Consider the following 25,763-nt stretch of genomic DNA (forward strand, 5'->3'; position numbering starts at 1 on the left):
GAGTTGGCCTCAATTCCATAGGATCCTATCTCATTTGATATCTTCTCAACCACTTGATTCAACCAATCAAATAACTATCAATACATTTTGTATTGGTCGTATGGTGCTGTGATTCTCTGGTTAGACGTCACTTACACTTGAGCTGCATTCAACAACGGAAATAGTTCGCAAACGTTGGCTAACGTTACCGAACATATTTCATTTTTGTTGTTATCCGCGACCGTTCGCTAAGGTTAGCGAACAGTCTGTGGAGATATTGTGTGGCGAACATAAGTGTTTCGGGTCTAAACTGCTGCTAAAAATAATAATGTGGCTATGTAGACTTTCAACTATTTTCAGTAGGAATAGCTAAGTCATTTTCAGTTTAAATACTGTGGCTTTTTAGCTGTTTGATGAAGTAGCTGTTTGATGTTTCACCGTAACATTTTAGAATATTAATTCAAACCGTTGAACTGAAAGTGTTACTCTGGCAACATGTTCGCTGCAAACATAAGCCTTGTTGAACTCGCCTCTGGAGCGGCAAAGAAGACATGGTCGCTACAATCTGCTTGTTCAGGAGGGTCAGCCTGATCTTGGCAATGTATTGATTACCCAATCTATCAAGCAAACAAACAAGTTAGCATGAAATATATATATGATTCATAGATTAGTGAACCTACTGTGAACCAGAGGTACAGCTCCAGTAGGAGCCTGGCCCTCACTGCAGAACTACACGGCAAAAACTGGAGAGTGTTTTTTCTGGAGTTAAAATGATTATCCTCTCAAGTGGTGAAATGAAATCATTTTAGGGTGTCGTTATTACCAGCGGCCGCTAGAGTGGGAGCAAAAATACAGATTAAATTCTATTGGAGTAGAACAGCATGACCACGCCCACTAATGTTGCCGCCATTGACCATTTGCAAGTGTCTCGTGAATGGAAAGAGTGGACAGATCGAGAGTGTGGATCCGCCGAACATCAGTAGTCATCCACAGAACCGCAGAATTTCTTCATTTCTGAACTTAATTACAATTCCAGGTAAGTTCACTGTTATTGGTTAACTTTGAGTGCAAATTAAAACTGTTGAGCAAAATTACAGCTAGCTAGCATTGTAGTGTAGGCTTACTGTTACTGCACGATTTGCATAGTCAGATGCTACTGTGAGCATTTAGCTAGAGCTAATTAGCTAGCTAGCTACAGTAACGTTAAGTTATACCACTTTTAGTGGTTTATGGACTGTATGTACGCCCAGTGGATCGGTGCGTCACCTGTTTTACATTTTCAACAGAGCGGTATTAGCTATTGTCAGTAGCTAGCGGACATTACTAAGTTACTGCCAGCAGGTTAGTCAGTGCAACATGTGTTTTACTCTGAAAAGCAATCTGTTAGCAGACAGTTAGCGGCAGTTGGTCTGTGTTACATGTGTGTTTCACTCAAGTTTAGAGCTATTAGACAGTTTTCAGCTGCAGTTGGGTCGGTACGACACCTGCGTTTTACTCTGAACTTTAGAGCTAGACAATTTTTAGCTGCTTGTTTGGTCAGTAAGACAAGTGCATTTTACTCTGAAAAGAGAGCTGTTAATAGACAGTATTTAGCGTCAGGCAGGTCGATGCAACACATGTGTTTTACTCTAAACAGAGCACTGCTCTCTTGTAATTTGTGCATATTTGTGTTAATGCAATTTAAATGAACTTTTTCTTGTCATCAAGGATGCAGGCTGTACGGTGAAGTACAGGGATTGTCAGAAGTACATTTGTTATGAGGGGCAACTGACCTTCAAATCCTTTTTGGATTGTGGTGAGTGAAAAGTTTCAAATTTCACACAATATCCTATGGAACAACATACTGACACACTTTAAATATACTTACTTTATATTTACTGTCAAATTGATTGCCGATTTCCTTGCTGATAATGAATACAAAGCAATCTTGTGCCTCCCCAAATCACAGATCAGTCAAAGATTGGTTTATGCTTTGGGAGTTGTCTAATTATGCTCATCTGTAGCTGCGCTCATTGTCTTTGCAGGCCATTAATGGTTTTAAAGAATAAGTCATACTAACATTTGTATGCTGCTACAATCTCAGTGTTGATGGCTATCTGTGGTGTATTGCTATAGTACTCAGACTGCTGTTGTAATAATTCAGTAGGTGGCAGTAGTAGACAGGCTGTAGACTGTATATAATTGGAATTGACGTGGAAAGGCGCACTAAGTCAGTTTTGGGGTTACGATGTTCACGTAAAGATGACCTCTTGATTTCTGTTCTGGTTTTTCTCTAAAAAAATACACAACCTATTTATTCAATAAGGTTGTGCAATCTTAATTTGTCTTCACAGTTGCCAATACATTTGACATTCCTACCTTGGACTTAAATGTCTGATGAATCGAAGACTGAAGTTGAGGTGTTTGAGTTTCTTCTAAAGAAACAATACCTTGGTGTGCTGGAGATTTGTTCACCCCAAGACCCAAATCCTGATGGTGAGTTGCTTATTAGCTTAGTGCTTCACATTCATCCATACAGTCCTGGCTAGCCTAACACATGTTCTGAATATGTGAGACAAACAGCTAAATCTGCTGATTTCTTTTCTCATTTTTATATTTTAAAATTATCTTTGTTTCTGTGCTCACCTCTCCCACCCCGTTTAGAACACTAATGGATCTAATCAATTCAAAATGTTACATTTATGCATTCCGCTTGTCATTAACTTCTCTGGGACATGTGGGACGCTAGCGTCCCACCCGCGGGACACACTAGTCAACAGCCAGCCAGGGCGGCAAATTCAAAACAACAAAAATCTCATAATTAAAATTTCTCAAACATACAACTATTATATCCCATTTTAAAGTTACACTTCTCGTTAATCCAACCACATTGCCCGATTTCAAAAAGGCTTTACGGCGAAAGCATAACATTAGATTATGTTAGGACAGCGCTTAACCTCTCTAGGGTATGTGGGACGAAATCGTCCCACCTACTCAACAGCCAGTGGAATCCCGTGGCGCGATATTCAAATACCTTAGAAATGCTATTACTTCAATTTCTCAAACATATGACTATTTTACACCATTTTAAAGACAAGAGTCTCGTTAATAATTTTTATTTTTGTAAAAAAAAAATATTCTACTGCATCATTGATTGTATGTTGTTTTACTCCATGTGTAACTCTGTTTTTGTATGTTGTCGAACTGCTTTGCTTTATCTTGGCCAGGTCGCAATTGTAAATGAGAACTTGTTCTCAACTTGCCTACCTGGTTAAATAAAGGTGAAATAATAATAAAAAAATAATAATAAAAAAATCGAACCACACTGTCCGATTTCAATAAGGCTTTACAACGAAAGCAAAACATTAGGTTATGTCAGCAGAGTACCCAGCCAGAAATAATCAGACACCCATTTTTCAAGCTAGCATATAATGTCACATAAACCCAAACCACAGCTAAATGCAGCACTAACCTTTGATCTTCATCAGATGACACTCCTAGGACATTATGTTATACAATACATGCATGTTTTGTTCAATCGAGTTCATATTTATATCAAAAACCAGCTTTTTACATTAGCATGTGACGTTCAGAACAAGCATACCCACCGCAAACTTCCGGCGAATTTACTAAATTACTCACGATAAACGTTCACAAAAAAACATAACAATTATTTTAAGAATTATAGATACAGAACTCCTTTATGCAATCGCTATGTCCGATTTTAAAATAGCTTTTCGGCAAAAGCACATTTTGCAATATTCTGAGTAGATAGCTCGCCATCACGGGCTAGCTATTTTGACACCCACCAAGTTTGGCCCTCACCAAACTCAGATTTACTATAAGAAAAATTGGATTACCTTTGCTGTTCTTCGTCAGAATGCACTCCCAGGACTTCTACTTCAATAAAAATTTTTGGTTTGGTTCAAAATAATCCATAGTTATGTTCAAATATCCTCTGTTTTGTTCGTGCGTTCAAGACACTATCCGAAGGGTGACGAAGGGTGACGCGCCCGATGCGTTTCATGACAAAAAAATTCTAAATATTCCATTACCATACTTCGAAGCATGTCAACCGCTGTTTAAAATCAATTTTTATGCGATTTTTCTCGTAAAAAAGCGATAATATTCCGACCGGGAAACCCTGTTTTCGTTCAAAGACGAAAAAATAAAAACATGGTGTCGGCTCGTGCACGCGCCCCCAATCTCATTGTTCTCTGATCGACCACTATCCAAATGCGCTACTGTTTTTCAGCAATGGGCTGCAAAGTCATCATTCACCGTTCTGCCGCCTTCTGAGAGCCTATGGGAGCCGTAGGAAGTGTCACGTTACAGCAGAGATCCTCAGTTTTCAATAAAGAGAAAACGGCCGGATAAAAAACGTACCCGATTTAATCTGGTTACTACTCCTACCCAGTAACTAGAATATGCATATAATTGTTTGATTTGGATAGAAAACACCCTAAAGTTTCTAAAACTGTTTGAATGGTGTCTGTGAGTATAATAGAACTCATTTGGCAGGCCAAAACCTGAGAAGATTCCAAACAGGAAGCGCTCTCTCTGACCATTTCATGGCCTTCTTGATCATCTTTAACCAAAACAGGGGATCTCTGGCATGACGTGACATTTTCTTTACCCATCGGATAGTGTCTTGAACGCACGAACAAAATGCCGCTATTTGGATATAACTATGGATTATTTTGAACCAAACCAACATTTATTATTGAAGTAGAAGTCCTGGGAGTGCATTCTGACGAAGACAGCAAAGGTAATCAAACTTTTCTAATAGTAAATCGGAGTTTGGTGAGTACCACACTTGGTGGGTGTCAAAATAGCTAGCCTGTGGCCGGGCTATCTACTCAGAATATTGCAAAATGTGCTTTCACCGAAAAGCTATTTTAAAATCGGACATAGCGAGTGCATAAAGGAGTTCTGTATCTATAATTCTTAAAATAATTCTTATGTTTTTTGTGAACGTTTATCGTGAGTAATTTAGTACATTCACCGGAAGTGTTCGGTGGGAATTCTAGTCACATGCTAGTCACATGCTAATGTAAAAAGCTGGTTTTTGATATAAATATGAACTTGATTGAACAAAACATGCATGTATTGTATAACATAATGTCCTAGGATTGTCATCTGATGAAGATCATCAAAGGTTAGTGCTGTATTTAGCTGTGGTTTGGGTTTATGTGACATTATATGCTAGCTTGAAAAATGGGTGTCTGATTATTTCTGGCTGGGTACTCTGCTGACATAATCTAATGTTTTGCTTTCGTTGTAAAGCCTTTTTGAAATCGGACAGTGTGGTTAGATTAACGAGAGTCTTGTCTTTAAAATGGTGTAAAATAGTCATATGTTTGAGAAATTGAAGTAATAGCATTTCTAAGGTATTTGAATATCGCGCTACGGGATTACACTGGCTGTTGAGTAGGTGGGACGCAAGCGTCCCACCTAGCCCATAGAGGTTAACAAAAGTCCTCTAATCATAATAATGGATGTTTCCACCTGAATTGTGTTATAATTAGTGTTAATCACACCAGTTAAATGTTAACATGATTGCTAGATTTTTTGAGCTCCTCTGCAAGCTGCTCCTTATCAAAATACAGTGGAAACAATGGGGGGGACTCCAATGACACCATTATATTGCAGCAGAGTCCTGCTACAAGAAAGACAGCTGAGGATTATCGTCTATCTCATGTAAGTACTGCAAATTTCCAGTTTAAACAAATGCCAAACTTGAAGATTGAGTGATAAATTACATCAATGAAAGTTGTGAAAGGGTGATCATGGTGTGTTTTATTATACTTGCTATTTCATTGCTGTTTTAAAAGTTTTTGTGTGTTCCTTTTTGAAATTACTCTTAGATGATTGAAGACATTCTGAACACCAAACCTGGAGGAGAGAGGATCATGAATGAGTATGCTTGGACAAAAAGCCTAAGAGATAGCAGAAGACGCGATATGGTCAAGATATTGGTTGCACAAATGACAAGTGAACATGGGTATATGTCATATACTCATTACATACCTTACCACCTAACACCATTTTTAGCATGTACGTACATTAAAAACGAATTCTAACCTTTTTTTAACTCTCTGGGACTCTTACACCTTACAATATTTCCAGAATGTCAATATTTAAATTGTTTTACTGTTGGGTGATGTTTTTATTTAAACTATAGATCTATTAACATGTCTGTATGCCCACCATCTCTGCCATCTCTCCTAAGCTCAACTCTGGTGGTATAAAAGCCCAGTTAAGTTCTGCACTGAGAGGGTCAGACCTGTTGATCTTCATCTATGGGCGCATCTGTGTAAGGTTAATTTTAACCTGCTCCCTCAAACCGAATTATACTTTACTTTAGGAGCATTATTACAATGCAGAAGATGGGAGTGGATATCTAGCATGGAGGCTGAAATTTGTTCAAAGGGAAGCATCAGAGGGACGACAGAAGACCATGCGTCACTCACTGACGTGTAAGTGATTCTCATTGTAGTTAGTCTCATTCATGACACATGACCAGAGAATAATTCTATGTGAACATCTGTATAAGCAAGTGTTTCTTTGTCTCTTACTCTTTAGTATTTCTTAGTATTAATTATGTTTCTGAGTCAAATAAATCCTACTTTTCATCTGGTGACATAACTGCATGCATGGCCATCTCTGCAGAGTTTTCGAGCCTTGTTTTTTATATCTTGTGACACAATATTGCATACTTGTATAGAGCAGACAAACCCAGTAATCTGTAAAAGTTTCACCATGTTACAGGTTGTCCAAAAGCTGATAGAGACTCCTTCAGAGAGGAAAACTGTCCAACAACAGAAAGCCTGTGATGTGAGGCCATTGCACTGATGAAGCAATTGTAAAGGAGAAGATGAAGCAGACGTTCGCCTATCGCCAAAAGATGGTTCATGACCCAGTGAAGTCCTCTGAAATATTCAGTGTTTCCAAGATTCCAAGACATAGCAGCAATGGTATGTGGATCTTCGACTGCCTTGCCTTGACACTGTCAGGACAATTGTTTTCTGTTCTACAACAGTCTGGTTAGGACTGTGATATATTACATGACGATAGTGCCACACCATAATGTTTACTGTTCTGTCAGATACAGCTTCTCTATGATGATTTTGAAACTGTAAATCCTCTTGGATCAAAACGGGGAAAATAACATAAATTAGGAGCAATCTATTTCACCTTATGGAATTTTTCTCCAAAGTTCAACTCCTTTCTGCTTGATAGTCATTTGGTTGCTTTATTTCATGCCCAAGACATTAAAACATATGGCTTTTCTAAAATACTTGATCCAATTGTGCAGGATATTAAAATACTTGAGAGGGATGGAATTATGGTTCCCTTGTATGATCAATCAGTGTATGGAACTATTGTCCCAAGTCACAGGTGACAACCTTGGTCTTCACTGTTTATTTGGTTTTGTTGAATCATTCAGTGCCAGACATTGTTGTCGCTTTTGCCTTGCTGAGACAGAGGACTTTCAGACTGAATTTGATGAAGATTCACCCAAGATAGTTATGCGAACTCGAGCACTTCATACAGAACACTACCAAAAAAAGGAGACAAATCCCAGTCTTCCTTATGTGATGGGTGTTAAATGTTCTTGCGTTCTAAACTCCTTGCAGTACTTCAATACATGTGAGAACGTCTCTCTCGATATTATGCATGATATCTTGGAGGGAGTGGCACAATATGAAATGAAACTGCTAGTACTGCACTTGATAGACAAGTACACAACATCAAATAGACAGGACAATAAAAAGCTTCAACTATGGTTACATGGAGCAAAACAACAAACCTCCTGCAGTGAAGTTAGGAGAGGACTCTAATGACTTGGGGTTAAATGCTATCCAGTCCTGGTGTTTACTTCGCAATCTACCACTTCTCTTTGGAGACTTAGTTTGTCCAAATGATCTACACTGGTATGTACTGTTGCCGTGGCTTCAGATAGTAAACATTGTATTTTCTCCAATGATAAAGGGTATTACAATTTTTTTGAAACACTTAATCGCAGAACACCACAGGTTATTCAAGCAATTGTTTCCAAAAAAGAGGCTGCTACCGAAGCATCATTTTATGGTGCATTATCCCACATCTATGCTTAAAATTTGACAAATTTGACAAAGCTGGTGCATGCGCTATGAAGCAAAGCATAATTACTTTCAAAAAGCTTTAAAAATGTAACTAAAACATTGGCAAAAAAAAAAGTCAAATAGCATACAGTTGGTAGACATGACACCAACAGAGTCATGATCAGTCCAGGTAAAATGTAATCTTTAAATGTGGTGGGCTGTAAGATGGCTGAGACTCTTCAGGTACCAACTGACACCACAGTTTTAAATGTTAAATGGACCAAACACCATGGAAATATGTATTGTTTAGTTTGTCTTAAAGTCCAATGCGAGATGCCAGTTTTTCAGAAAATCCACCATGTCAAAGATGAGAGGTTACTGTTGGTTACTTTTGCCCTATAAATAATGTCTTTATGAGCATTTTAATGCAGATAGAGTTGGTGTACAACAGAGGCACGTTATGTAGTGGATATTAAAGAGCATTTCTGTCACAAAGCATTTGATATACAGATGTCTTACAGTTGTGGTGATTTCAAGTTTGTTTATTGTCCCATACTGTTTCCTGTGACTCTAAAAACGGCACAGTAAGCTCTTTAAAACCAAGATGTATTGCAATATTGGCTGTTTGATTTACTTTTAAGGGGGAAAGATGCCAAAATGTAATTTAGAGGCCACAATTTTATTTTATCATCTGAGATGCCAGTTTCAAAGTCCTCCATGTCATTGTTAGATGTATTGAATTGCAATATTGAGCTTTTTATGTACATGTAGTTTTTTCCAACTGCTTACACACGTTTTCAAAACTGTCTCCTTTTTTCAAAACTCTACTCACAATTCCCAAAACACCTCACATCTCCTTCAAAATGTAACACTGCATTCAAAATGCCATAAACACATGTCAGAATGGAGCATTTGCATCAAATGGCAAACACTACTTTCATAATAGTACATTTTTGGATATACCATGTAAACACTGTTGTTCTAAAGCGCTTTGGTCTTTCATAGGCTTATGTCTACATTTCAATACAATGTTCTACAGTGAAAGTAATCTGCTGAGAGGGGTAACAAGTACACTGTAAACACCAATGTAGAAACAGAAAATATTTATTAGGCCAAACATTACTGTTCTATACAGTAGCATACAACAAAACCATAAACATATGTAAACCAAAAGTATATTCTTTAGAATACAGTAAAGAACACAATTGTGTGTGGGGTCCCGTCTCCAGTGCTAAGCTACGCTTCATCTCTTCTCCGGGCTGGGTCTGGCCAAAATACTTCGTCCACATCACAAGATATGTTTTCTCTTGCCAAACATCGAGGGAAGTATCTCCTAGCATGGCATATCCAACCTTGGACAGAGGCAACCTCTATGTCCCCACATGTGTCCTCCATTGCCTGGAGAAGCGGCATGCAGGCATAGGGTTGGCGATCATACACTTTCCAGCGCCAGGCTGAGAAGAATTCCTCTATGGGATTTAGAAAAGGTGAATATGGGGGTAGGTACAAAACTACAAATTGTGGTAGGTACAAAACTACAAATTGTGGATGGGTGGCAAACCAGTTTTGGACCAGAACAGCCCGGTGAAAACTAACATTGTCCCATAAAACCACAAATCTAGCAGGCTCCTGATCTGGATCAGGGACAAGCATTGTGTAAATTGCATCCAGAAAAGTGAGCATATGGCCGGTGTTGTATGTACCCAGTGTGGCATTGTGATGGAGGACCCCGTTTTGAGTGATGGCAGCACACAGTTATATTACCCCCATGCTGTCCAGGGACATTGGTAATTGCCCTCTGTCCTATTACATTTCTTCCGCAGCACCTGGTTTTGGTGAGGTTGAAGCCAACCTCATCCACATAAATAAATTCATGGCGAATTACATGGGCATCCAGCTCCAATACTCTCTGTAACAGACAAAAGGATATACAGATGAGTAAATATGGTATGTCTGAAGTACTGGAAGTAGTGTTGCATTCATACCTCTACAAAGTCATGTCGCATATTCTTGACTGTCAGAATTTCTCTCAAATGGCACCTTGTAAAGTTGTTTCGTCACTCGGTGCCGTTGGAGGATGCGTTGTATGGTCGACAGGCTTACAGCATTGATGTTGTTAAATATGGTGTCATTATTCAAGATATGCTCTCTTCTCTCGAATCCTAATTGCATTGTTGGCCAAAACCATATTTATAATTGCAGTCTCTTGTACATCTGTAAACAAGCGACCTCGTCCTCCATGATGTCTTTGCCTTTCCACTCTACAGAATTCAAACACAGTATGTGTTCAGCATAGGAACTGTAAACAATGTACAAAAAAAGGTAGTACAGCATGATAACCAACCTCATTCATTCAATGCAGTGCAGTAAATGGATGGCTTAGAGTTACAAATGTTTATGCAATACTATGCAGTCATACGTATTTTACAGTACATTACTGTAATGCTAAAATAGTCATTAGATAGTTGCATACCTGTTCTCATTTCTGAAGGTTCGAATTATGGACGCCACTGTAAATCGACTCAAGTTGGGCTGGACTCTCAGTCCAGCCTCTCTCATGGTCAAACCGTGGTTGATCACATGATCAACAAGTGTTGCCCTAATCTCATCAAACCTTCTCTTCTTTACCCTCTTCCTCCTACTCCTCTTCCAACTCTTCGTCTTTGAATTTGTCCTCGTTGTTGTCCCCTGCCTCTCCCTCCTACTCCTCTTGCTCTCTGTCCATTGTTGGCATCCATTGTTCAAAACAGGTAATCTGACCTTTGACCTATTTATAGGCCTATACTACAGTAAAGCAGTGATTGGTTAGTGATCAGTTAAGCAATTAGTGTTTGCACATGTGAGGAGTGTGTGTGTGTGACTAGGTGAATAAGTGTAGCGTTGTGTTTGGAAAAGGAAAGCAAGTCACTTCCTGTTAGATTTTTGTGTTTTAGGTAGAGAATTGTGTGTAGTGTTTTGAAAAAAGTGTTTTATGCAATTGACAACTGAGTCAAAGGCTGAGAAATAGCTTATGGTTTTGGATATTTGGTGTGTAGTTTTGCACTTTGAGTGAGAGGTTTCAAAAATCGTGTGACATGAAAAGATTTTGCGTGTAAGCAGTTGGAAAAAACTGTAAAGTGAACAGAGGCCAACATTTCATTTCAGTCCACAATTTAATTTTATTATCATCAGTATTTTGATGTATGTATTGCAAATGTCTTACATTTAAGAATAAAGTGCTTTGTTAAATACTGACTTCTGATTTATTGATGTTTAGTTGTACAAATGCTACTCTTGACTGATAATATTCAATTCTATATTGAGTGAATTGGCAGTAGAGTGGTTTCCATGTTAAGTTAAATAGAGTAAATTACAGTTTGTAGAGAATATAAACACTGAATAGAGTAGAAAACTCTGCAACAAGAGTAGGTTTTACTCTATTTAGACTGGGACCAAATGTTATCTTTTGTAGAGTATAATTGTATTCAATTTGTGTAAAATTTACTCAGATAAATGTACTGTGTAGAACCAGCTAATCCTAAAGCATCCATATCTTAACCATTAGGAAGTCAAATGCAACGCTGATCTTAGACCAGTGGATAGGGGCAACTTCAGCCTTGTATTTACAGGGCCTTGTTACGTGTTGGGCTTGTGTTGTGGCCTTGAAGGAATCAATTTCAGCAGTTAGAGGCTTTTCATAATCCTTATTTGGAGCTACTCCCCATCAGAAAGATAGTCTATTGGCGATTGAATGCAACCTTAAAGCCCATGACACTGTCACATAGGACTAAATTCCAGCCAGTCAAGTTGTTTTCGTTTCTAACATTCTACCTGTGCCCTTTAATAAGGATGTCAACTAAACAGAAGATGGGTTGTCTTATGTTCGTTGTTCACGTGTATGCCTACCTCTTTGACAAATGCAGGTTAGAGCATGTAGCCTAATAAGAGAACAGTGGTGTGCATGCGTGTGTCTGAAGGCCTGTGCACCATGGTGGTAACTAGTGATTGATTATGCGAGCCGCGTTTGGCTGAGGCTGAGAGAGAGAAAGAGTTGCCTGTCTCTTGCGCACGCGGACTCCCGTCGCCTAGCCAGTCGGGTGGGGTGGAAGTGCGCTGCCATTCATTATTTACATGTTCGTTTCCAGTTCCCTCTCTGTCTGTGTTCTAATGCTGCGGCTGCGCGGTTGACGTAATAAAGGTTAGCTCCGGTGCCCTTGTTTTGATTTTCACAAACGGCCTCATGTTATTGGCTAACAGATAGCTTGTGTTTCATCCGCTATGAGAGTGTGGCTGAATGAGGCAGATTTTAGGCGATGATGCTGTTGCCCTAGCAACGCACTGGCAGAATTAACTCTGTATTCGCTGGTTTTCCGCCGCATGTTGGAGAGTCTCGCGTGCAGTGCAGTGGTCTCAGCAACAGTGATGAGGGAGGGGGAGGGGACGTCGTGTCTTTTGTATGTTTCCTCTTCTACCAATCTCACAGTATTTCATGAAAATGGGTTTAGTTTTGATTGAAACACGGATTATGTTAGCCAATTCCTCATTGTAATATTTGGTCAACAGATTGTGTCAACAGAGAAGCAACAGTACATGTGAAAATAGATCAACACATTATTAAATATATTGCATTATGGCAATTTTCTATTTTTACTCAACTAGGTCACTTCAAATTTCACAATTCGATAATTCCATAGGCTAGTAATAATGAGTGAGGGTAATTAGAACCAAGATGGCAGTGCAGTACAATAGATCATTACTATTCAGTGGCACTAACACTCATATAGAAGGATTGAGAGGAATGTGAAACAATGCAGAAGATGGAGAAAGACAGTGAGATATCAGTACTCAAAAGCCTGGAATGGGTGGAAGTCAGTGGCGAGTGAGATGGACAGTAGAAATAATGAGAACGCTCCATGAAGATTTGATAGCAGCCTTCCCATTTGTAAATGGTGATGATATCCCCTTCAGTGTTTCTGTTCAATGTCTAATGCCCAGTTTGGTGATTAGCCTGTGTGTGTCTGTGTGTGTGTGTGTCAGTGCATGCACAGTGGCAGTGCCAAGCCATGCTTGGACAGCAGATGCCAGTGTGAGATTTACTGCTCTGATTGAAAATGGGAGCGTGTGTCTCATTTAGCCAACAAGTGCTGTCATGACTTTAACGGGTCACGTTTTTTTTTCTTCTCAGGGCATCATGAGAGACAGTGTGAATATACATGGTTTCACTGGGCCACATTTGCTCCCTCCATCTGTAGTGTGTGTGGTGTAGCTATTGGTGTCTATCATGGCGTGTAAGTTAATCTATTGGGACTGTGGTTGGCACGTTCCCCTTTGGAACAGACGGTTGTGATTGTGAAACATGCAAACAACCTTGCTAAATTCACAACAGTATGTTGGTTGACGTGTCTGAGCACGTAGCCTACTTCATCATAGTACAATGTGTACCGTGCTTCATTCATACGTTGCATTTTTGGAGCCGTGGTATATATCTTTGCCTCAGTGTCTCTTTGTGTGTGCTCGCTTAGTCTGTAATTGTGTTAGCATGCCGAGTGTCTATGATCAAGAATGCTCACACTGTAATGCACCTTTGTGGTGTGTCGGTTGTCTTGGTTAATTGTGGGAGAGTGTTCTCCCTGTGAGAGTGTGTTCCGTGTCATAGGGAGAGAGTGTAGCAGAAGCAGGGAGGAGTATTACAGCCAGCCGCTAAAGCTTTTAAGCAGTATTGTACCTAATTTCAGCAGGCAGAGAATTGGCCTTATTTTAGATGGCTGCACACACTACCTTCTCCCGAAGCTCTCTTCCGTTTCTATTCCATTTTTCTCTCGCTCAACCCCTCACTTTTCCTTTCTCTGTGTTTCTCTTTCTCTGTTCCTTCTACAATTTTCTTTGGTTTTCAGACAGTGGCCTATCCCATTTGCAACTAGCTCCCACAGACTCATGTCCAAATTAGACGTTCATCCATGTTTCTCAAACATTACATTTAGAAGTTGTCGCAAACGTCACATTTCAAAGTGTTTAAGGTTAAGTTTAGGTGTTAACTCTGAATTTTTAAGGTTAGGGTTAACTCTCTATCGCTGGATTCGAACTTGCAACCTTCGGAATCAGATGGCAGATGCTTACACCTATCTGCCATCCCCATCCACAACGCCCTAGCAAAACTGAAACCTACTTGAAGTTAACAGTGGCCGGTTTCCACGTAATCTCCTGACGTCCTCAGACATGGATGGACGTCAAATACTGACTTGTATCACGGGTGACCTGGCTGCCCATTTGCTTCCTCCTCTCTTTTCTGTACTCTCCCATTCACTCCAATTTCCCTTCATCCCTTACCCCTCATTTTTCCTGCTCCCCTTTTCTGTCAACTTCCCTTCTCCCCCTGTCTCGCCATCTTCCGTCTCCACCTCTCTCCTCTCTCACTACCACTCTCTCTGTCCTCTTTCTCTCCATCTCTCCACTCCTCCATCCCCATGTGCTGTTTCTCTCCCTCCCTCCTCCTGCCCCTCTCTCTCCCTCTCTCTCTCTCTCTCTCCCTTCCCCCATATCCCCTCTCCCCTCCCTCCCTATCTCTCTCTGCCATGCCCGTGGGGTTGTGGTTGTGGATGGGGATGTTGCTCTGTATGTGCTGGAAGCTGTTGTGTGTCAGTAAGGCATACATTTTGTTCTGCTGTTTCTTTGTTAGGACTCACATCCAGGTCAAAGCTGTGATGGTAATCTCATTTACACACACAGCCACCCAGAGCAGTGTACGGCAAAAACACACCCATCCTATGTTGTTCACAGAGGCACACACACACACACTGCATTTAAAATGGTTAAGGTAATCCAATTTATAGACAAGCACTCACACCATGCATCCAGAGGGACACACACACACGCGCACACACACACACGCACAAACACACAGATGACACAGGCTCATCAGCGTCACTCCCTCAGCTATTCAGTCATTCTGCGCGGCACCAAAGGAACCTATCAAACTAATGACAGTGCCTCTGAGACAACCCACTGCCCCACACACACAGACAGAGGGTTAGTTATGCAACCGCCCCTCATGCCAAATTAACACACATTCAGCACCCAGAAATATCGACTCTCCCTAGCCTTCCCCCTGATCCTTCTGGGCAGATCAGGACAGGAGAGGAGGGGGAGAGGTTTGAGTGAATCTGGTTACACAGTGGAGCTGCCCAGTACTGGAATCAGGACTGCTTATTCCACTGTACTTCTCACGTATCAGTGAATTCTGCACGACGTGTCTCTGCAAGATACTTATCTGCTGTGGCATCATTCTCTCTTTTCTCTGTATTTTTTCTCTCTTCCCCCTCTCTTTCTCTGTCACAGTCTGTTGAGCTCATTAGTAATCACACAAAGTGTATTCACCACAGTTATTAATAACATAAGGCTTATTTCAGTGGGGTTGTGGTGCTATTGTGAAGACTTTGCGTTCAGTTTGGCAATGGTGCTGTGAGTGTGCCTGGACTCTGGAGTTAGGCCAGGCCTAGAAAACAGTGAGTCCTGAGCATACCCTGGCTGAGTACTGTGAGATTCAGCACGTTGTGGTCCTATCCAGGTGATGTGGGCATCTATGAACTAGCAGGCTATATTAGTGTTGACGTCAGCAGGCCTCGTTGGACACTGCGGCAGAGCTGAGGTGTTGGCCCACAGACCCAGTGTGTGTGTGTGTGTGTGTGTGTTCTTCCTTACTGTAAACACACAGTATACAATCAATCAAATGTATTTACAAAGCCCTTTATACATCAGTTAATGTCACAAAGTGCTGTACAGAAACCCAGCCTAAAACCCCAAACAGCAAGCAATGCAGATGTAGAAGTTGTGTCATGGCAGAGATGGGCGACTAGTATTGACTAGTATTGACTACAGAGGCATTCATTGTTATAATCACAGAGAGAATAGAGCTGTAGCTTTATATGACTCAACATGTGAGGACATGCATTGACATGGCATTTACACTGACTCAACAAGGAAAAGCATTCAAGCTAAGTATCAATAAAGGAGTCTTTACTATCAGTTTATTATCTCAGTAATTACAGTAGGCCCAAGGAGCAGTTATGCATTATTTTTATACCAAGTTGCTTTAGTTCCGGTCCAGTTAGTTCTGGTTCTAAGTGGATCAACCCTGGTTGGTTCCACTGTGAAGGGTAATGTCAGTTCTGTTTGGTTCCGCTGTGAAGGTCATGTCAGTTCTAGTTGTGTATCGGTCATGTGACCCCTGACCCTGTTATCTCTCTACAGTTAGCAGTTAGCCTACACCCAGAAGTTAGTCTACTCTCTAAGCCTTCAATCTTACAGTCTCCCTCTCTCTCTATATATCTCTCTGCCTCTCACTCTCTGTCTCTCTCTTTCTTACCTATTTTCTCACTCCATCATTATCTCTCTCGCAATCTCCCTTGCTCTCATCTCTCTTATTCATCAGTATTTGTGTCTGTTTCTCCTTTCATCCACTCCACTGACCGTTTCTCCTCCACTCTTCTCTCTGATATAACCTCTGGTTTCATTAAGTCTCAGTGGTTTGGGTGCATGGTAATGTGGGTGGGTTCTGTATGTTTGCCCTGCCACAGTCATTCCTGCCTCTCTCTCCACTGCAGCAGAATCAGGGTTAGGGTCAGAGGATGCTCCTCAGGACTAGTGTATGTCCACTCTATTTGTCTACAAGATTAGTAATGCTGCATTTGTGAATGTATTAATGTAAATAAGGTATTTCTGTTTTTAAAAAATTATACATTTTGCTAAAATTCCTAAACTTATTTTTGCTTTGTTATTATGGGGTATTGTGTGTAGATTGATGAGGAAAAACATTAATGTAATACATTTTAGAATAAGTCTGTAACGTAACAAAATCTGGAAAAAGTGAAGGGGTCTGAATACTTTCCGAATGCACTGTATATATACAAATGCCTGTGTATATAGTACCGTACCTATATTAGTACTGTATAATAATATTCAGATCTCTAGAGTATGTATTCCACAACTGTTCCTATACCAAGGGAGCAATGTGTAACGATGTGTGCTGAGAGTCGGGAAGCAAGCTCAGGGAGTGAATACATTTAATAAATACATGAAACAAACACCGACATGAAACAGATACAGATACAATGATGTCTGGGGAAGGAACCAAATGGAGTGGCAAATATAGAGCAGGTAATCAAGGAGGTGATGGAGTCCAGGTGAGTGTCATAATGCGCAATTACGCGTTACAATGGTGACAGGTGTGTGCCATGATGAGCAGACTGGTGACCTAGTGGCCGGAGAGGGAGCACACGTGACACAATGTATAACGCTTTCGTAGTCAGCTGTCTATTTTGAGCTCATATGGGGGTGGAATGTGAGCGCAGATTTGCAGTAGCAGCCTTTACTCTTAGTTAATATTACAGTAGTCTATACTCTTAGTTAATATTACAGGTGTTGTTACTTTTAGCTAGTATTACAGTAGTCTACACTCTTAGCTAATATTACAGTAGTTTTTACTCTTAGCTAATATTACAGTAGTCTATACTCTTAGCTAATATTACAGTAGTCTTTACTGTTAGCTAATATTACAGTAGTAATTACTCTTAGCTAATATTACAGTAGTCATTCCATTAAGCTTTACTCTTAGGTCTTTACTCTTAGCTAATATTACAGCAGTTGTCACTCTTAGCTAATATTACAGTAGTATATACTCTTAGCTAAAAATGCAGTAGTAGTTACTCTTAGCTAATATTGCAGTAGTGTATATTCTTAGCTAATATTTCAGTAGTCATTACTCTTAGCTAAAGTTACATCAGTCGTTACCTTTACTAAAATTACAGTAGTTGTTACACTTAGCTAACATTACAGTTGTCTTTACTCTTAGCTAATATTACAGCAGTCTTTACTATTAGCTAATTATACCGTACTCGTTACTCTTAGCTGTACTTTTAGCTAATATTATAGTCTTCATTACTCTTAGCTAGAATTAATGTAGTCTATACTCTTAGCTAATATTACAGTAGTCTATTATTTTACCTAATATTGCAGTAGTCTTTACTCTTAGCTAATATTACAGTAGTCTTTACTGTTAGCTAATATTACAGTAGTAATTACTCTTAGCTAATATTACAGTAGTCATTCCATTAAGCTTTACTCTTAGGTCTTTACTCTTAGCTAATATTACAGCAGTTGTCACTCTTAGCTAATATTACAGTAGTATATACTCTTAGCTAAAAATGCAGTAGTAGTTACTCTTAGCTAATATTGCAGTAGTGTATATTCTTAGCTAATATTTCAGTAGTCATTACTCTTAGCTAAAGTTACATCAGTCGTTACCTTTACTAAAATTACAGTAGTTGTTACACTTAGCTAACATTACAGTTGTCTTTACTCTTAGCTAATATTACAGCAGTCTTTACTATTAGCTAATTATACCGTACTCGTTACTCTTAGCTGTACTTTTAGCTAATATTATAGTCTTCATTACTCTTAGCTAGAATTAATGTAGTCTATACTCTTAGCTAATATTACAGTAGTCTATTATTTTACCTAATATTGCAGTAGTCTTTACTCTTAGCTAATATTACAGTAGTCTTTACTCTCAGGAATTGTTACAGTGGTCTAGACTCTTAACTAAAATTACAGTAGTCATTACTCTTAGCTATTATTACAGCAGTCTTTACTCTTGGCTAATATTATAGTAGTCATTACTCTTAGCTAAAATTACAGTAGTCTTTACTCTTTGCTATTATTACAGTAGTCATTACAATTAGTTAATATTACAGTAGTCTTTACTCTCAGCTAATGTTACATAGGTCTATACTCTAAGCTAATATTACAGTAGTCTTTACTCTTAGCTTACATTACAGTGATCATTACTCTTAGTTAATATTACAGCAGTCTATACTCTTTGACAACTACAGTGATGTTAGTAATCTTAGCTAATATTACAGTAGTATATACTCTTAGCTAAACTTACATCAGTCGTTTCTCCTATCTAAAATTACAGTAGACGTTAGCTTACATTCTTAGCTTACATTACAGTTGTCTTTACTCTTAGCTAATATTACAGCAGTCTTTACTATTAGCTAATTCCACCGTAGTCGTTACTTTTAGCTGTACTTTTAGCTAATACTATAGTCTTCATTACTCTTAGCTAGAATTACAGTAGTCTATAATTTTAGCTAATATTGCTGTAGTCTTTACTCTTAGCTAATATTACAGTAGTCGTTACTCTTACCTAATATTACAGTTGTCTTTACTCTTAGCTCTTTTTACAGTAGTCTATACTCTTATCTTATATTACAGTAGTCGTTACTCTTAGCTGTACTCTTAGCTAATTTTACAGGGGTCGTTACTTTTAGCTAATATAACAGTAGTCTTTACTCTTGGCTAATATTTCAGTGATCATTACTCTTAGCTAATATTACAACAGTTGTCACTCTTAGCTAATATTAGAGTAGTTTATACTCATAGCTAATATTACAGTAGTTGTTATTCTTAGCTAATATTGCAGTAGTGTATATTCTTAGCTAATATTACAGCAGTTGTCACTCTTAGCTAATATTAGAGTAGTTTATACTCATAGCTAATATTACAGTAGTTGTTATTCTTAGCTAATATTGCAGTAGTATATATTCTTAGCTAATATTGCAGTAGTATATATTCTTAGCTAATATTACAGTAGTCTATACTCTTAGCTAGTATTACAGTAGTCTATACTCTTAGCCAGTATTACAGTAGTCTTTACTGTTAGCGAATATTACAGTAGTCTTTACTGTTAGCGAATATTACAGTAGTCTTTACTATTAGCTAATATTACAGTAGTAATTAGTCTTAGCTGTACTTTTAGCTAATATTATAGTCTTCATTACTCTTAGCTAGAATTACAGTAGTCTTTAATTTTAGCTAATATTGCTGTAGTCTTTACTCTTAGCTAATATTACAGTAGTTGTTACTCTTACCTAATATTACAGTTGTCTTTACTCTTAGCTTATATTACAGTAGTCGTTACTCTTAGCTGTACTCTTAGCTAATTTTACAGGGGTCGTTACTTTTAGCTAATATTACAGTAGTCTTTACTCTTAGCTAATATTTCAGTGATCATTACTCTTAGCTAATATTACAGTAGTCTTTACTTTTAGCTAATATTACAGTAGTCTTTACTTTTAGCTAATATCACAGCAGTTGTCACTCTTAGCTAATATTACAGTAGTATAAACTCTTAGCTAAAAATGCAGTAGTAGTTACTCTTAGCTAATATTGCAGTAGTATATATTCTTAGCTAATATTACAGTAGTCTATACTCTCAGCTAGTATTACAGTAGTGTATACTGTTAGCTAATATTACAGTAGTCTTTACTGTTAGCTAATATTACAGTAGTAATTACTCTTAGCTAATATTACAGTTGTCATCCTATTAAGCTAATATTACAGTAGTCATTACTTTTAGCTAATATTACGCTAGTCTATACTCTTAGCTAATATTACAGTAGTCTTTACTCTCAGCTAATGTTTCAGTGGTCTATACTCTTAGCTAATATTACAGTGGTCATTACTCTTAGCTAATATTACAGTAGTCTTTACTCTTAGCAAGTATCACAGTAGTCTATACTTTTAGCTAATGTTACAGTAGTCTTTACTCTTAGCTAATATTACAGTAGTCTATACTCTTAGTTAATATTACAGTTCTCATTACTCTTAGCTAGTATTACAGTAGTCTATACTCTTAGCTTATATTTCAGTAGTATTTACTCTTAGCTAATATTACAGTAGTTGTTATTCTTTGCTCATATTACACTAATATTACAGTAGTTGTTACTCCAAGCTAATATTACAGTAGTCTATAATTTTAGCTAATATTACAGTAGTCTTTACTGTTAGCTAATATTACAGTTGTCTATACACTTAGCTAATTTTACAGTTGTATAAACTCTTAGCTAAAATCACAGTCTTTACTCTTTGCTATTATTACAGTAGTCTTCACTCTCAGCTAATGTTACATAGGTCTATACTCTTAGCTAATATTACAGTAGTCTTTACTCTTAGCAAATTTTTCAGTGATCATTACTCTTAGCTAAAGTCACTCTTAGCTAAAAATGCAGTAGTAGTTACTCTTAGCTAATATTGCAGTAGTATATATTCTTAGCTAACATTACAGTTGACGTTACTCTTAGCTAAGATTACAGCAGTCTTTACTATTAGCTAATACTACCGTAGTCCTTTTACATTTTAGTCATTTAGCAGACGCTCTTATCCAGCGCGACTTACAGTAGTGAATGCATACATTTCATAAAACATTTTTTTCCCGTACTGGTCCCCGTGGGAATCGAACCCACAACCCTGGCGTTGCAAACACCATGCTCTATACCAACTGAGCCACACGGGACAGTAGTCGTTACGCTTAGCTGTACATTTAGCTAATAATACAGTCTTCATTACTCTTAGCTAGGATTACAGGAGTCTATAATTTTAGCTAATATTGCTATAGTCTACTCTTAGCTAATATTACATTAGTATATATTCTTAGATGATATTACAGTAGTCTTTACTCTTAGCTAATATTACAGTAGTCTTTACTCTCAGTAATTGTTACAGTGGTCTATACTCTTAGCTAGAATTACAATGTTCGTTACACTTAGCTAATATTACAGCAGTCTTTACTCTTAGCTAATATTACAGTTGTATGTACTCTTAGCTAATACTACAGTAGTCGTTACTCTTAGCTAATACTACAGTAGTCGTTACTCTTAGCTAAAATAACAGAAATCTTTACTCTTTGCTATTATTACAGTAGTTGTTACTCATAGCTAATATTACAGTAGTTGTTACTCTTAGCTAATATTACAGCAGTCTTTACTATTAGCTAATACTACCGTAGTCATTACTCTTAGATGTAATCTTAGCTAGTATTACAGTCTTTATTACTCTTAGCTGGGATTACAGTAGTCTATACTTTTAGCTAATATTACAGTAGTATATTCTCTAAGCTAATATTACAGTAGTCATTACTCTTAGATGTACTCTTAGCTAACATTGCAGTAGTTGTTGGTCTTAACAAATTTTACAGTAGTCTTTACGATTAGCTAATTTTCAGTACTCCTTACTCTTAGCTAATATTACAGTAGTCTATACTCTTGTCTTATATTACAGTCTTCGTTACGCTTAGCTGGGATTGCAGTAGTCTATACTTTTAGCTAATATTGCAGTAGTCGTAACTCTTAGCTAATATTACAGTAGTCTATACTCTTAGCTAATATTACAGTAGTCGTTACTCTTAGCTAGGATTACAGTAGCCGTTACTCTTACCTAATATTAAAGTAGTCATTACTCTTAGCGAATATCACAGTAGTCGTTACTCTTAGCTGTACTTTTAGCTAATATTACAGTCTTCATAACTCTTAGCTAAGATTACAGTAGTCGTTACGTTTAGCTAATGTTACATCAGTTGTTGCTCTTATCTAATTTTACAGTAGTCGTTACGCTTAGCTAATATTACAGTTAACTTTACTCTTAGCTAATATTACAGCAGTCTTTACTATTAGCTAATATTACAGTAGTCGTTACTCTTAGCTAATTTTACAGTAGTATATACTCTTAGCTAATGCAGTAGTCATTTCTCTTACCTAATATTACAGTAGTTTTTACTCTCAGCCCAAACAGCAGCTGCTGATCCTCGGTCTGGCATCATCGGTGAATCCCCTGGAGACTGAGCTGGCTAGAGGTCACTAGGAGGTTGCATCCAAGTCACTGAGCCAGAAGAGCCACACAGTACAGAGTTATACAACGTAAACACACTTTGTTGAATGTCCACTAGCAGAATGATGGTTGAAGAAAAGGAAAGTGATTGTATTTGTTGCAATGCTACCATGGTCTCTCATTCAAGAACCTGAAAATGGTTGTACAACATTGCAACATATTTAATTATCTACATCTACATTGACGGGACAGTAGTGGAGAGCGTGGAGAGTTTTAAGTTCCTCGGCGTACACTTCACGGACAAACTGAAATGGTCCACCCACACAGACAGCGTGGTGAAGGCGGCGGAGCAGCGCCTCTTCAACCTCTGGAAGCTGAAGAAATTTCGGCTTGTCACCAAAAACACTCACAAACTTTTACAGATGCACAATCAAGAGCATCCTGTCAGGCTGTATCACCGCCTGCTACGGCAGCTGCTCCGCCCATAACCGGAAGGCTCTCCAGAGGGTAGTGAGGTCTACACAACACATCACCGGGTGCAAATTACCTGCCCTCCAGGACACCTACACCACCCGATGTCACAGGAAGGCCAAAAAGTTAATCAAGGACAGCAACCACCCGAGCTACTGCCTGTTCACCCCGCTAACATCCAGAAGGCGAGGTCAGTACAGGTGCATCAAAGCTGGAACCGAGAGACTGAAAAACAGCTTCTATCTAAAGGCCATCAGACTGTTAAACAGCCATCACTAACATTGAGTGGCTGCTGCCAACATACTGACTCAACTCAAGCCACTTTAGTAATGGGAACATTTATGTAATTAATTTATCACTTGCCACTTTATATTATTTATATTAGATAATGTTTACATAACCTACATTATTCATCTCATATGTATATACTGTACGCCATACCATCTACTGCATCTTGCCATCTTGATGTAAAATGTATCACTAGCCACTTTAAACAATGCCACTTTACATCATGTTTTCATAACCTACATTACTCATCTCATATGTATATACTGTACTCTATACCATCTACTGCATCTTGCCATCCTGATGTAATGTATCACTAGCCACCTTAAACAATGCTGCTTTATATGTTTTCATACCCTACAATACTCATCTCATATGTATATACTGTACTCCATACCATCTATTACATCTTGCCTATGCCGTTCGGCCATCACTCATTTATATATTTTTATGTACATATTTGTATTCATACCTTTACACTTGTGTGTACAAGGTAGTTGTTGTGGAATTGGTAGATTACTTGTTAGATATTACTGCATGGTCGGAACTAGGAACTAGAAGCACAAGCATTTCGCTACACTTGCATTAACACCTGCTAACCATGTGTATGTGACACATAACATTTGATTATCTTGAACTCAGCCCTCCTAAGCTTCTTGACCCCACACAGTGTTATCATGCACTCCCAATGCAGGCTGAGTAGATGTAGGAAGCCTACAATTGAATGTGGCCACAGTTGCTGCAAACGTCACTGATGAATCCATCCAATGTTTACTTTATTCACGGATGGAAGATTGAATTGAGAGTGTTTTTATGGCCGTTGCAGAGAGCAGTGATCCCATCTGCAGGGTTCTGACTCCCCTGGTGCCATTTGCCCCATAACCTGGGTAATGCTGGGCCTGTTATGAGCGCATTCAGTTGTGTGTAAAATGTCCCATGTGGGCCGACATCCTGTATGTTCACCCACACATAGGCTACACACATATACTGTACACAGGTCTAAACTCACTCCACACACACACACACACGAACAGGTGTTTCAGGCTGGCGTTATGCATGACAGCATGACGTGTATTTCTAAAACCAGCACACTCTGATATGCGAGAATGGGCCAGGTCGCCGATGACTCACCGCCATTCTCTCTCTACTCCAATTGCCTGTACAGATAATTGCAATGCAGAACACTATATTCACAGGTTAATGGGAGGAAGACATTCCTGTGTTTGCTTCTTTTATCTAACTGTATCCTTTTAAGGATCTTTCTTTGACACATTTTGAGCCTCTCTTTCTTGGAAATAACTGCTGACGATTTTGACAACTTGAGGCCTGGACTGTGTGACTCATCTAGCTTTTTATTTCACTGTCTGTCCGTCTGTCTGTCGGCTGTTTTTTTTTAGGGAGACCATCTGCCATAGAGATTTCTTTGAGATTTGGGAATTTTGGTTAATAATGGTATTATAATAACTTAACGTCAATGAGACAACCATCTCCTGCACAGGGAGGCAGACCTGCTCAGGCTTTGCCTGTCAAACATATTTATCCACTCTTCTTTAGTGTATAGTATGTGTGTCTATATGTGTGTGTCTTTGTGTGCGTGCAGATGAAAGATTCCCCTGCCTCTGCTCCTGTCAGTCAGTACTCTCCTCTCTTATATTTCCCGCCATCTTATCTACTGGGCCGTCCTGTATGAATTAAACAGTGGGATGTGAGTGTTGTGGATGAGTATTACACTATTAGACTGAATGACTGAGACAGCTCTCTACCCCTTCTACCTCCATCTCTCACTCTCTCCCTCCATCTTTCCCCCTTCCCTCTCCATCTCCCTCCCCTCTCCATCACTCGCCCTTATTCTCGCAGCCACTCTGTTTCTTAGCTCGTCTTTCTGGTTCCCTCTTCCTCTGTCCTTCTTTTTTTCCATCTTTCTTTCATTCACTCCCTCTCTTTCTCTCTCTGTCTCTTTCTCTCTCTCTCTCTCTCTCTCTCCATTTTGCCTTCTTTTTCACACACAGCGGATCTCGCTATCTCGACCTCCTCCCACACAGCCAGTTTCTCCCTCGTTCGTTCTCTCTCTCTTGTGCCCCCTTCTGTCTCCTAGTGTGAGTGCAGTCGGATGTAAAATGTCTGAAACCTTCCTCTTTCTCTGTCTTCCTGTGCTTGCTGTATTGGATGGGCTCCTCTCCTATATTCTGTCCTTTTCTGTTTCCTTGTCCATATTTAGTTTTTTATTACTTCATACATTTTTTTCTCATTTCCCCCCACCTCTTATTCTTCTGCTATCTGCATTCCTCTCCGTTTTCCTTTAATTTTATTTTCTTTCTTTCC

General features: G+C 38.8%; 1 protein-coding gene and 1 long non-coding RNA gene across 9 annotated transcripts in view; both read left to right on the plus strand.

The window, feature by feature from the left end:
• The window catches only part of LOC106604881 (protocadherin alpha-C2), a 212,718-nt gene that overhangs the window by 51,790 nt on the left and 135,165 nt on the right, over positions 1 to 25,763 (plus strand). The window lies entirely within an intron of this gene.
• On the plus strand, positions 5,437 to 7,258 carry LOC106604885 (uncharacterized). Its single transcript, XR_014392319.1, has 4 exons — positions 5,437 to 5,658; positions 5,826 to 5,962; positions 6,326 to 6,437; positions 6,730 to 7,258. It is a non-coding gene; the product is annotated as an uncharacterized LOC106604885 (long non-coding RNA).

This window comes from Salmo salar, chromosome 05 (genome assembly GCF_965601325.2).
Source record: "Salmo salar chromosome 05, fSalSal1, whole genome shotgun sequence".
NCBI classification, from domain to species: Eukaryota; Metazoa; Chordata; class Actinopteri; order Salmoniformes; family Salmonidae; genus Salmo; species Salmo salar.